Raw genomic sequence first — 9,899 nt, forward strand, 5'->3', positions numbered from 1 at the left:
TTGTTTCTCTCTCATGTTTCCATCTCCGCTCCCCCCCCCACCCCCAGCTTACAACAGAAACTTCTAACAGCTCATAAAAACCTTGCGTAAAGGTTGCATAAAACCCTTTTTATTCTGTTAAATTCCATTCTGGTTGTATTACTCTGTTCTCAGTCATCCCATGTTCTTATGTTTGGTGTTGTGATGCTTCCTACTGTTATCATCAGCAAACTTAATTATCACGCTTTCTATGGATGCTTTGTTGATAATGAGTCTCAGTCTTGGAGATGCTCCATTGGTTGTTTTTTTCTGTCATGGTTGTTTTTCTAATACAACTTGCTGACATTTCTCTTTAATCAATTCCTTTCCTATCTCATATAGCAGGAACATTTCCTAGAAACAGCTGTAAAATTAAAAAGGCCACATGACATGTTGCCAAGAATTCTTCTGTTCTCTCAAAGTAAAGCAAAAGCAAGAGGATAGTTGTATTTGCAAGACTGCTCCCTGCTATTTACAACAGGATTGATTCCTACCTGTTCATTTGTGATTATTTTCTTTAATTCAGCATATACTGTTTGTCTTCTCCACAATCATATTTCCAAAATCTGTGCAAGAATGTCTCTTACTACCCAATAGTGAGGATGAGGAATGCAGCTTGCCAGTGTTTTTGGTGCAAGAATAGGTTGTGCCTGCATCATGCTTGTCATAAGACTGTGATATCAATACCTGGACACTATCAGAGTATACAATTGTTAGGATAAAGGGTTTAATTGCTTTCTCCTTTTCAGCCAGGTTGCAGCACTTGTTAAGTGATCAAATTGTGTTAAGATCAGTAAGACTTTACTGGGCAGCATATGCAGTGAGAATTGGCAATATGAAAGTCTGCCATTCCAGAAAACATACTTTGTGTAAAGAGTAGTTTTGTCAGAAAATTCCAGTTGGAAAATTTGTCTTTGATTAGACTCTGACATTGCCATTCCTGTAGAATTGTTGTTTCTTGCTGTTAAGGATCTTTCCTAGGTGCTTCTCTTTTGACCAATAACCAAAGGAAGCCAGAGAGGGGAATTAGGTAATTTTTGCAGAGATTACCAGGAAATACTTGTGAGCAACAAGGGTAAGGGAAGCAAAAACTGCGCATTCCTGTAAATGTTAAACTCTTTTTACTCTAGAGACAAAGGTGTTATTGCTTACAAAGTATGTTCAAGAAAGGAGTGGAATTCCAATCACAGCACTGAACACCTTATTGGTGACAAGGTAAACAAAATGGATTTTCAATTAGTGATTTCTAATGCATATTCAGATATGCAATATAAATATCTGTAAACTTTTTCTGTATTACAGTTTAAGGGGTCATTGCACCAAATGGATATGATTTGGGAATATTTTTTTAGCGTTTCACTAAACTTAAATCAAGCTTTAAAACATTGTTATCTTTTGAACAGTAGGTAATCCCTTTTTTCCAAAGATGCATTACCCTTCAAGGACAAGTGATGGGTGAAAGAGAAGCATGAGTGCCATAAGTTTTAGAATAGAGAATCAATCATCAACTATAAGTATTATTCACTTAAATTTCCTTCCAAGGAAGGGTATTGAATCTCAGAAGCCACAGTAAAAAATGCTGTGGAGAAACTTGAAAGCAGACAGAACATAACATTTAAGAAAATGCAGCGCACTTTCATGGTAAGTGAATTTTCTAATTTAAATGTTAATTGGAAGAATTTTGCATAGCTTGTCAAGAAAATGTGGTAACCATTTTTCACTGAGGTTTGCATAACCATGTAGTGTTAACAATTTTGCTTGTTTTTCTGCATCTGCTTAATGAAAGTGGCAAACAATTTTTTTTAAGTGGTTTGAAGTGTGAGATTGGACCTTCCTATCGAGAACTTAGTGCGGTAAGGGTAGTAAATATTGTCTGGGTAGGTTGAGAAGCAAAATTCAGACCTAGCTATAAGCTTTCTCTGATTTGCCTGAATTTAGACAGTCTGCCCAATAATTATTTTTGGGTAAGATTCCCATGCATGTGATACTAACTACAGGTTTAGATAAATTGCAATCAGTTAATCTGGCACTAGTATTTAGGAAGTTTTGCTGCTTATCTGCCTAACTCGGACCATTTGGATGGGCCAAAACTAGCAGTGCAGATGTTGGTGGAACTTTCCCAATATAAGACATGCTCCATAATTCTAGCATAACTTTCCTATTAGCCATTAACTGAGATGGTAGTCATTCAGGTCACCCAAAATACTATCAGGAGGCAAGAAATTTATGAAAATGTAGTAGTAGAAAGATAAATTTAGGTTTCTGCTCTGAACTACTTAGCCGACTTTTGCTTGCCAAAAGTTTTGCCTAAGTTTAAGAGACCTTATGAATGAAAGTTGTTCTCAAGTTTCACAAAGAGCTTTGGTTGCTGCAAAGGGGATGGGGGAAAGGGGGATGTGTACTCTTTCTTATTTGATAAGGATCTATAAGGATTAGGGGAGGAAATGAAAATATAATTGAACCTGAATTTTACTTCCCTTTTGGTATTGTTTTAAATATCAAAAACTAAATCAAAATTTGAATACCAAAGCCTTTTGCAAGTAGATGTCTTCTATCGTAGCAATAGCTGAGTGAGAACTGAGCTAGTCTTTTCAAAAAAGAAATATGTTATCCACATTAAGGCATAAAAGCTGAGTATGTTTTTTCCTTCCAGCATAACAAGAGTTTTATATTATGAAATACAAGCTGTAACATCAATTGCTGATGATGCTAAAGTAAGTAAACTTCAACCTGTTGACCTCTTTCTATCTGATGTTTTTTCTCATGAACATGCAATAATGCATCTGTAATTGTCTGCCAATATATGAAAGCAATGTGCATTAGCAAAGTAATGTGTAAGGAAAACACAGCTGAGGTGTTTAAAAAAAAAAACAAACCAACCAACCCCTGTTGTAATCATGTCCAACAGACACAAATTAAATTGCAAGGTGGACACACTAGAATAATTAGAGATCAAAACTGCCATTTGGCCAATTCTCATTTACTGAGGTGTCAAGTGTGATGTGTAACCTTGTAGCAGTGCTTCATCTGCAAGGGCGCCGAGCCTGGCAGGACATGCTCAGTGTTCTCACTTCATCTATACTGGATAGGGCATAGGAGGAGGCACATGACACGTGAGCTGATGCTGCTTTCGTTCATCCAATTCTTGAAATGGTCAGCCCCAGGAAACAGCAGCTTAAAATGAGCAGCTACCACTTCTTCCACTAAATATGTATTGTAACTCTAAAATGTAAGACAGAAGAATCAGGTGCTAACTTCTTGACTGTCATTTCTGACTGTCACTGAGCATTTAACGATTTCAGCCTGTACTGCCACAGGTCATGAAGTTGCCTCTGAATATGGTTTAGGTTTTAGAGCAGGCACCTGTGGCCTCTGGGTCTGGTGCTCAGGGCAGGGTGGGCCAAAGTGATTTGAATCCTCATTCTGTCTGTAGCTGTTCTGTGCAAGGCCTTAGCTCAGGGGCATAATTTCTAGCACAGACTTTTCATTTGTTCCCAGGCTCTTCTGTTCCTAATAGCTTTTGAGGCTGCTTAAAATGAATGGAGTTCGTTTGTACAAGGTACAGCTGCACTCAGCAATTTATTTTCATAGCAGCAGTCATTGGGCTTCCTTTTGTGTTCAGTCTGCAAACTCCAATTTCTGTTCTTCTCCAGACTATTAGTCACTGTCCTTTGAGCCTGACTTTAAGAACAAGTGGAAAAGTATATCATCTAAAATACCTAAAACAGATGGATTTTACTAAGGAAATGGTTCAGCTGCAAACTGTCACTTCTGTACATCTCCAGGTAATCTGTCACTCCGAATGAAGTTCCCTGGAATTAAATTTCAGGAGTGTGCAGCTTTGTGGGTTTTCCTGACTTAATAGCTAGTTCTGAACCCATATACTCAGCTACTTGCATGTTGTGGAGGCAAAATTTCTGGTCACTTTATTTACAAAAATTACTTGGAGGGAAATAAGGCCAAATTTCTCATTCATTTCTACCATAACATTTGTTTTTCTTGGCCTCTGAAAACTTTCCAAAATGTAGTGTTACTCTTGCTTTATTTTACTGGTTTGGTTTTACAAACTAGTTATACCCTTAACGTGTAAGGAAGCTTCCGTCAAAATTCATGCATGTATGGCCATTCATCTCAGTGGAAGCTGGATCAGATTTTTTGCTGTAGACATTGCATATGCTTATTGATTGTAGGGCATGGCAGTGTTTCCTACAGTTAATGTTGCCTAGTTCTTCCTATCAGAAGATTCAGCCTCTGTTGCTTATTCTTAATTCCTTTTACTGTACTGTTACAGTAGCCTAATATAGCCTAATATGTGAGGAGTTTAAATATTTTGGGTGTTTTTTAGGATCAGTAGTGAAATGTGGCTACTTAGAAATGATCTCCCTTTCTATGGAGCAAAGGAGTTCTGCAAGTTGTTCTACAAGACTACATATTTCAGATTTTTATAGTGGACTTAACAGCAGAAATAGAGGTGGTTTTACATGTATTTTCTCCATGAGCTGTTAAAATAGAATTCAGAAATCCAGCACATAATCTACATCCATCATAGACAACATGCCTGAAATTCTTTCATTTGGTCTCTTCGGTAAAAGGCTGTTTCTTTTACAGGTGCATCATACTGGAAGAACTCAAAACTTGGACAAGAGTTAATGCTACTATGAATGTAACTTGAAAAGTAGAGAGATTTAGTGTGTTAAATTTCATTAAATTTTTTTAATCACCTGCTGAACACCTAGTCCCCATTCCTGACTCTTTTTGATGACAAAGGTCAGACATGTTCTTGACACTGACAGTAAATTTGTAGTACTGCAAGGCTTATTTCCCATTTTTAATTAATGAAGTCAGAGCATACTGTGATGCATGTGACACAACTGGAAATGACTGCTGTGAATTGCCAGCTAGCATCTTTTTGACCTAGCGGTCAGCTCGAATCCTTAACTATTGTGGCATAATAAAGTAAGAGACAGGACAGAGCTGGGAAGAACAGCAGTGTGGCACCATGCATATCTAGTTTATACTGACCTCTGACATGCATTAGTTTCATATGAACATAGCAGTTACACTCATGTATTTTGTATGAATAGAAAAATTGTATAGTTGGCATCAGTGGTCCCTTTTCCTTACAAGAAGGTGATTTGGTTGTTTTATCTGTGGTAATTTTAGCACAGTTTTGACCTCACACAAAAGAGGCAGAGAACAAGAATGGCCTTGTTTAAACAGTGGCTGTAGTTCCAGCTGTCTTAAACCTTTGTGTGACCTTGATCCACTTATATAAAAGTCCTCTGTGCCTCAGTTCCCTATTTGTTATTTAAGCAGTATACACAATGGGGCCTTGATCTCAGCTAGGGTGTGTGAACATTACTGTAAAAATAATAAAACTTCCCAAGCATAAAGAAAGCTTTGCAGGCCAGTGAGTCTGGCATGATTTCAGAGTGCTGCCTAAAGTCTTTAACATGAGAAATGTTTTAATGCCAAGAAAGGTAAATCACTTACAGTATGGTAACATTAAAAGACTAATGGTATCATCCAAATATCTTGCAATGGAGGTAAAAAAGTCTGTATCTTTCAACTAATCTGCTGCACAAATTATATAGCCAGAAGAAATCAGAGAAGCAAATACTGCGGGAGAATGGCTGTAGCTTTCGGAAAATAAGTGCATGGAATGTGGAAATCTTTACTATGTCATTAAAATGCCTACTCCATGTTTTCCTTCTGGGGAACGAAAATGCTAAGGTATCTTAAATGGTTCATTTTTTACTGAGGTGCCTAGTGGAACTGCTCTGAGCTTTAACTCTGCTGCTCTGTGTGCCTTGATGGTACCTGGAAGGCTTGCAGCTCAGTATGCACCACACTCTTAGGGCTGTGTGCATGCCCTACCTATTGCAGCTTCAAAAAGGGATGTGTTGGTAAGCAGCATAATAGACCTCTTCCTCTAAGACAGCACTGAGATGTCTTTGCTTTTTGTAGATACAAGGCTTTTGGGACTGCTTTAAAAGGTATTTGCTCTCTTATGTCACAGGAATTGGAACGATAGTCTTATCAGAATTCCCAATATGCTTAAATAAATTTAATATGTAATAGCATTTATGAGCTTCCTAATTTTCTTGAGCTTCTTGAACAAAATGTCTTGAATTAAGATTTTTTTTTTGCTTCCCTATTTCTCTAGCACCTTTTCTATTTTAAGAATACAATAGGAGCTCTTAATATTTATGAGAAAAACATTCCTAAGTGGTTTCTGCATTTCAATTTTATTGCAGAAACATAGTATTTATTGTGTTGTAATACTGAAATTTGTCAGTTCAGAGTGGGGTCCTGTTATGTTTCAATTTGTACAGATGTACAAGACAAATTAGGGGTGAAAGAGCCTGTTCAAAACAGTATGACACCCAGAATAGGAAAAAACAATTTTAGTAAAGATCTGATGTGATATAAGTAGAATCTAGCTTTCTTTTGCCCAGACTTTTGTTCTAACTATTGATTTATATCACGTCTCTATAGACCAGCATGCCTCTAAAGTCCTTCTGCTGGATTTCGGTGAAGATGACTGTTAAATCAGAACGTCACAGAAAATCATGTGGAAGTAATAAAATTTGCGGTTTCGCATTTAAATAATACATATATATTCCTTGATGTATTTATAGGGGGAAGGGGGAACAGACTGACCTTATACTTGAAGCTGTAATCTGGTCACACACTCTCCAGCTGTTCATAATCCTTCATTAGCTTTCTATGTTGACTACAAGGTGAAAATAGTAGAGAGCTCAGTCTTAGACTTTAGTCAACTAATGTGTGTGGAAGCCAGCACAGCTCGTCGACATAGTCCTCCTTTAAATATACTGGTTTGAATGGTACAGACCAAGGGAGGGAATAATGCCATTCCCTGTAATATGCTCATTTGTAGACAGAGCTGCAGAATATAATACTTCTATTCTGCAATTAATTCTGTAAACTTGGTATAGTGCTGTATGACTAAAATGGCAAATGTAATACTTTATATTCAAAAAGAGCGTAGAGGGGAAGTGATTGAGGAACTACAGGACCTGTTAAGCTGGCTTTACTATTATGCAAAGTCTTAGAAATATTGTGAAGGAAATAAGGATAAGGAGGCAAAGGAAAGCGGGATAAATCACGATCTGCTTTTATCAAAGGAATAATCTCTTCTGGTTTATGCAAAACCTGTTGACTAATTAGCTGAAGAAGAAAAAGATTTGAAGATTCTTCTTAAATGATTGTGGTCACCAGTATGAGAGCGCTATGAGAAAGGATCCCATGATTATTTTCTTGAAGCAGTAGGTCAAGTATCTGCAGCATTGTAGGAGAGTCAGGGAAGCATTTTATAATTATAATGAGTAGTGGTAAGGTGACTTGGAAAAGCACATGCATGTTTCTAGCTACCTTGGTTCAAAAAAGATTGCCTGAAGTGGAAACAGAACCCGAAAAGTACATTTAAGATTAAGGGAGCTGATTAATCAATTTTGTGAAGAGATTAAGAATGTGGCTTGTTTAAAACCTAGTCAAGGTTGGAGGAGGGATTGTAGATCTTGTTATTTATTCCCTCCCAAATATATAAGGAGAGAGAATGGCTTGGGGCTAAAAGGTTGTTACAATTTTATGATTAAAGTTTGACTGCAGCCGGCTGGAGATGGTGCTGGTGCTCCTACTGGCTTTAAATGCGTAAGCACTTGGATAACGTAAACTCGTTTGGTGTGAGTTTAACTCAAAATATATGCTGCTATTACAGGGATGTGGGACAACAATTCCCTTTACGCATCTCTAGAGAACATGTAAGAGGTCCTGTATGTTGCAAATTGCTAGGAGGGCTGTTGTTGACGTTGAGCATGTGGTGACATGTCAAATAGATGCACTGAAGCCCATTCTCATGTAATGCCAAGTGAACTTTTTTCAGACCACAGAATTATTTCGAAGAAAAAGTGTTGCTCTGGACTGAGTGAAATACCTGTAAATGTGGATCAAATTTACTAATTAATGTTAGCAAAATAAAAATGGGAAGAATATTAAAAAAAAAAATTGCCTTACAGTACTTCAAAAAAAAGGGGGGGGGGGGGCTGATGTTTCTTTTTAAATAATGCTACATTTAGAAATTTAAAAATCTGAATTAAAACACTTCATTTCTAGTGAAAGAAAACTCATGGTTCACTTTGAAGGGTTTTTTGTTTTGTTCTTCACATGTTATGGTGAGAAATGATTTTTGACTTCAATTTTCAGGTACCAAGCGAAAACCTCAGTTACTTTGTCTTACCCTTATTGTCTCATGTTACAGAACGTTTACTGTGCATTGCTTAGCACCTTAGAAGATTAGGTTATGTTTACATTTCATAAAGCAGAGATCCTCATTCTTGCAAGAATGAAATAAGTTTCTCTTCAAATATGTTGTTTATATTCTAGAGTATGTTCATTTGTAGCTAACAGGATTAACAATAAGAAAATAATACAGAATTATGATGAGACTTAGTTGTGCTTTTTCTGCACCATTATTGCGCTGAATTTCATTTTTTAATTAAACAAGAAAATGAAAGTGTCAGCGTTTACTAGTTCAGGCAGGAATTTTTTTTTATAAAGAGTTGGGACTGTGTTCATAACTTAATTCTCTACCCTTCGCACCTCCCCATGTAAGTACAGACTTTGTATTGGTAATGGACAATTGAAGAAATCAGAAAGATGTGTGCAGTAGATAATTGCCTAGGAGATCAATAATAAAATACAGGGGCTTCCAGCCAAGCTAACCAGATCAGGTTGAGCCCAGCAACCAAAAATCATTGCCATCTGACAGCTATTCGGTGGGTCATCTGAAATGTGTTTGTGGTCTCAAGTGTCCAAAGCTCAAAACACCTCATTAGAAGTGGAACTAATTTGCACTTTTGGCAGTTCCAGCAGAATGACTGGCCCATGGAAAAGGAAATACCACTGTACTCTTCAGGGAATTGAAATATATTGGGATTACCTCTTGAGCTGGAGAGGCAGAACATGCGATATTCCCCCTTGTCCTCAGGGCTGTAGGGTTTCAGCAAGTCAGGGGGTATGTGCTTCATCCCTTACAGTGGAATTGAATTCATCCCGGAACGTCAAGAGTGTCTTTAGGACTATCAGTTTTGTCTTATAAACGTGTACATGCCTCTCTTTTTCAAAGACTGATCTTAATGCCTAATTATTATGTGTTGGCACTGCTTTTCAATATTTATGGTGACATCAGGACTCGATTCTGAGTCTAAACACCGTTATGTGAACTTGAGAGAACTATTCATTTAAAAACAAAGCTGACTGTTATTTGGATGTGTTGCATTCCTTTGCTAACTAAAAACTAACCTAAAAACTGTAGATGGATTCTTTTATATATGATAAAAATCAATATATTAGCATCTTTCAGAGTTGGTGGAAGAGATACAATTCTGAGTAAAGCTATTTTTGTTTTGTATTTGGTAAATACAACTTCAGATCTGTAAGCAACAGAAAACATACAGTAGTTGTTTCCTTCCCCTTTTAGAAGTCTCCAGGGTGAAATGGATCGGCTGTGAAGAGAGCAAAGAAGAGTTTACAGAGCAAATGCTTCCAGCAGTCAAATGTGCTGCTACCAATTGATAGGAAGAATAACCAATAACAAGTCTGTTAAGGATCCTTAAGTGGTTCAGTGCAGCAATCTTTCTCTGTGGTGGTTCTTCTATAGCTGTTGCTTTTGCGAGCAAAAAGGTTTTCTTCTATGACCTGAATACTAGCAAGAACTCTTCTGAGTAGAGGCTGTCCTGAGGGGAGCAGGGCTATGGATGAGCTTGACATAAAGCATATGATGAAAATGAAACTATTCTAACACCTGCAAGTATCTCTGTGCAGACAGGTATAGCATGAAGAAGACTAAAGAGATGGCA

At 37.3% G+C, this 9,899-nt stretch overlaps 1 long non-coding RNA gene across 1 annotated transcript; it reads left to right on the top strand.

The window, feature by feature from the left end:
* Positions 1-818: 818 nt before the first annotated feature.
* On the top strand, positions 819-5,488 carry LOC138068143 (uncharacterized). Its single transcript, XR_011142790.1, has 3 exons — positions 819-2,732; positions 3,672-3,803; positions 4,627-5,488. It is a non-coding gene; the product is annotated as an uncharacterized lncRNA (long non-coding RNA).
* The last annotated feature ends 4,411 nt before the right edge of the window (positions 5,489-9,899 follow it).

Source organism: Struthio camelus, chromosome 9 (assembly GCF_040807025.1).
Source record: "Struthio camelus isolate bStrCam1 chromosome 9, bStrCam1.hap1, whole genome shotgun sequence".
Taxonomy (NCBI): domain Eukaryota; kingdom Metazoa; phylum Chordata; class Aves; order Struthioniformes; family Struthionidae; genus Struthio; species Struthio camelus.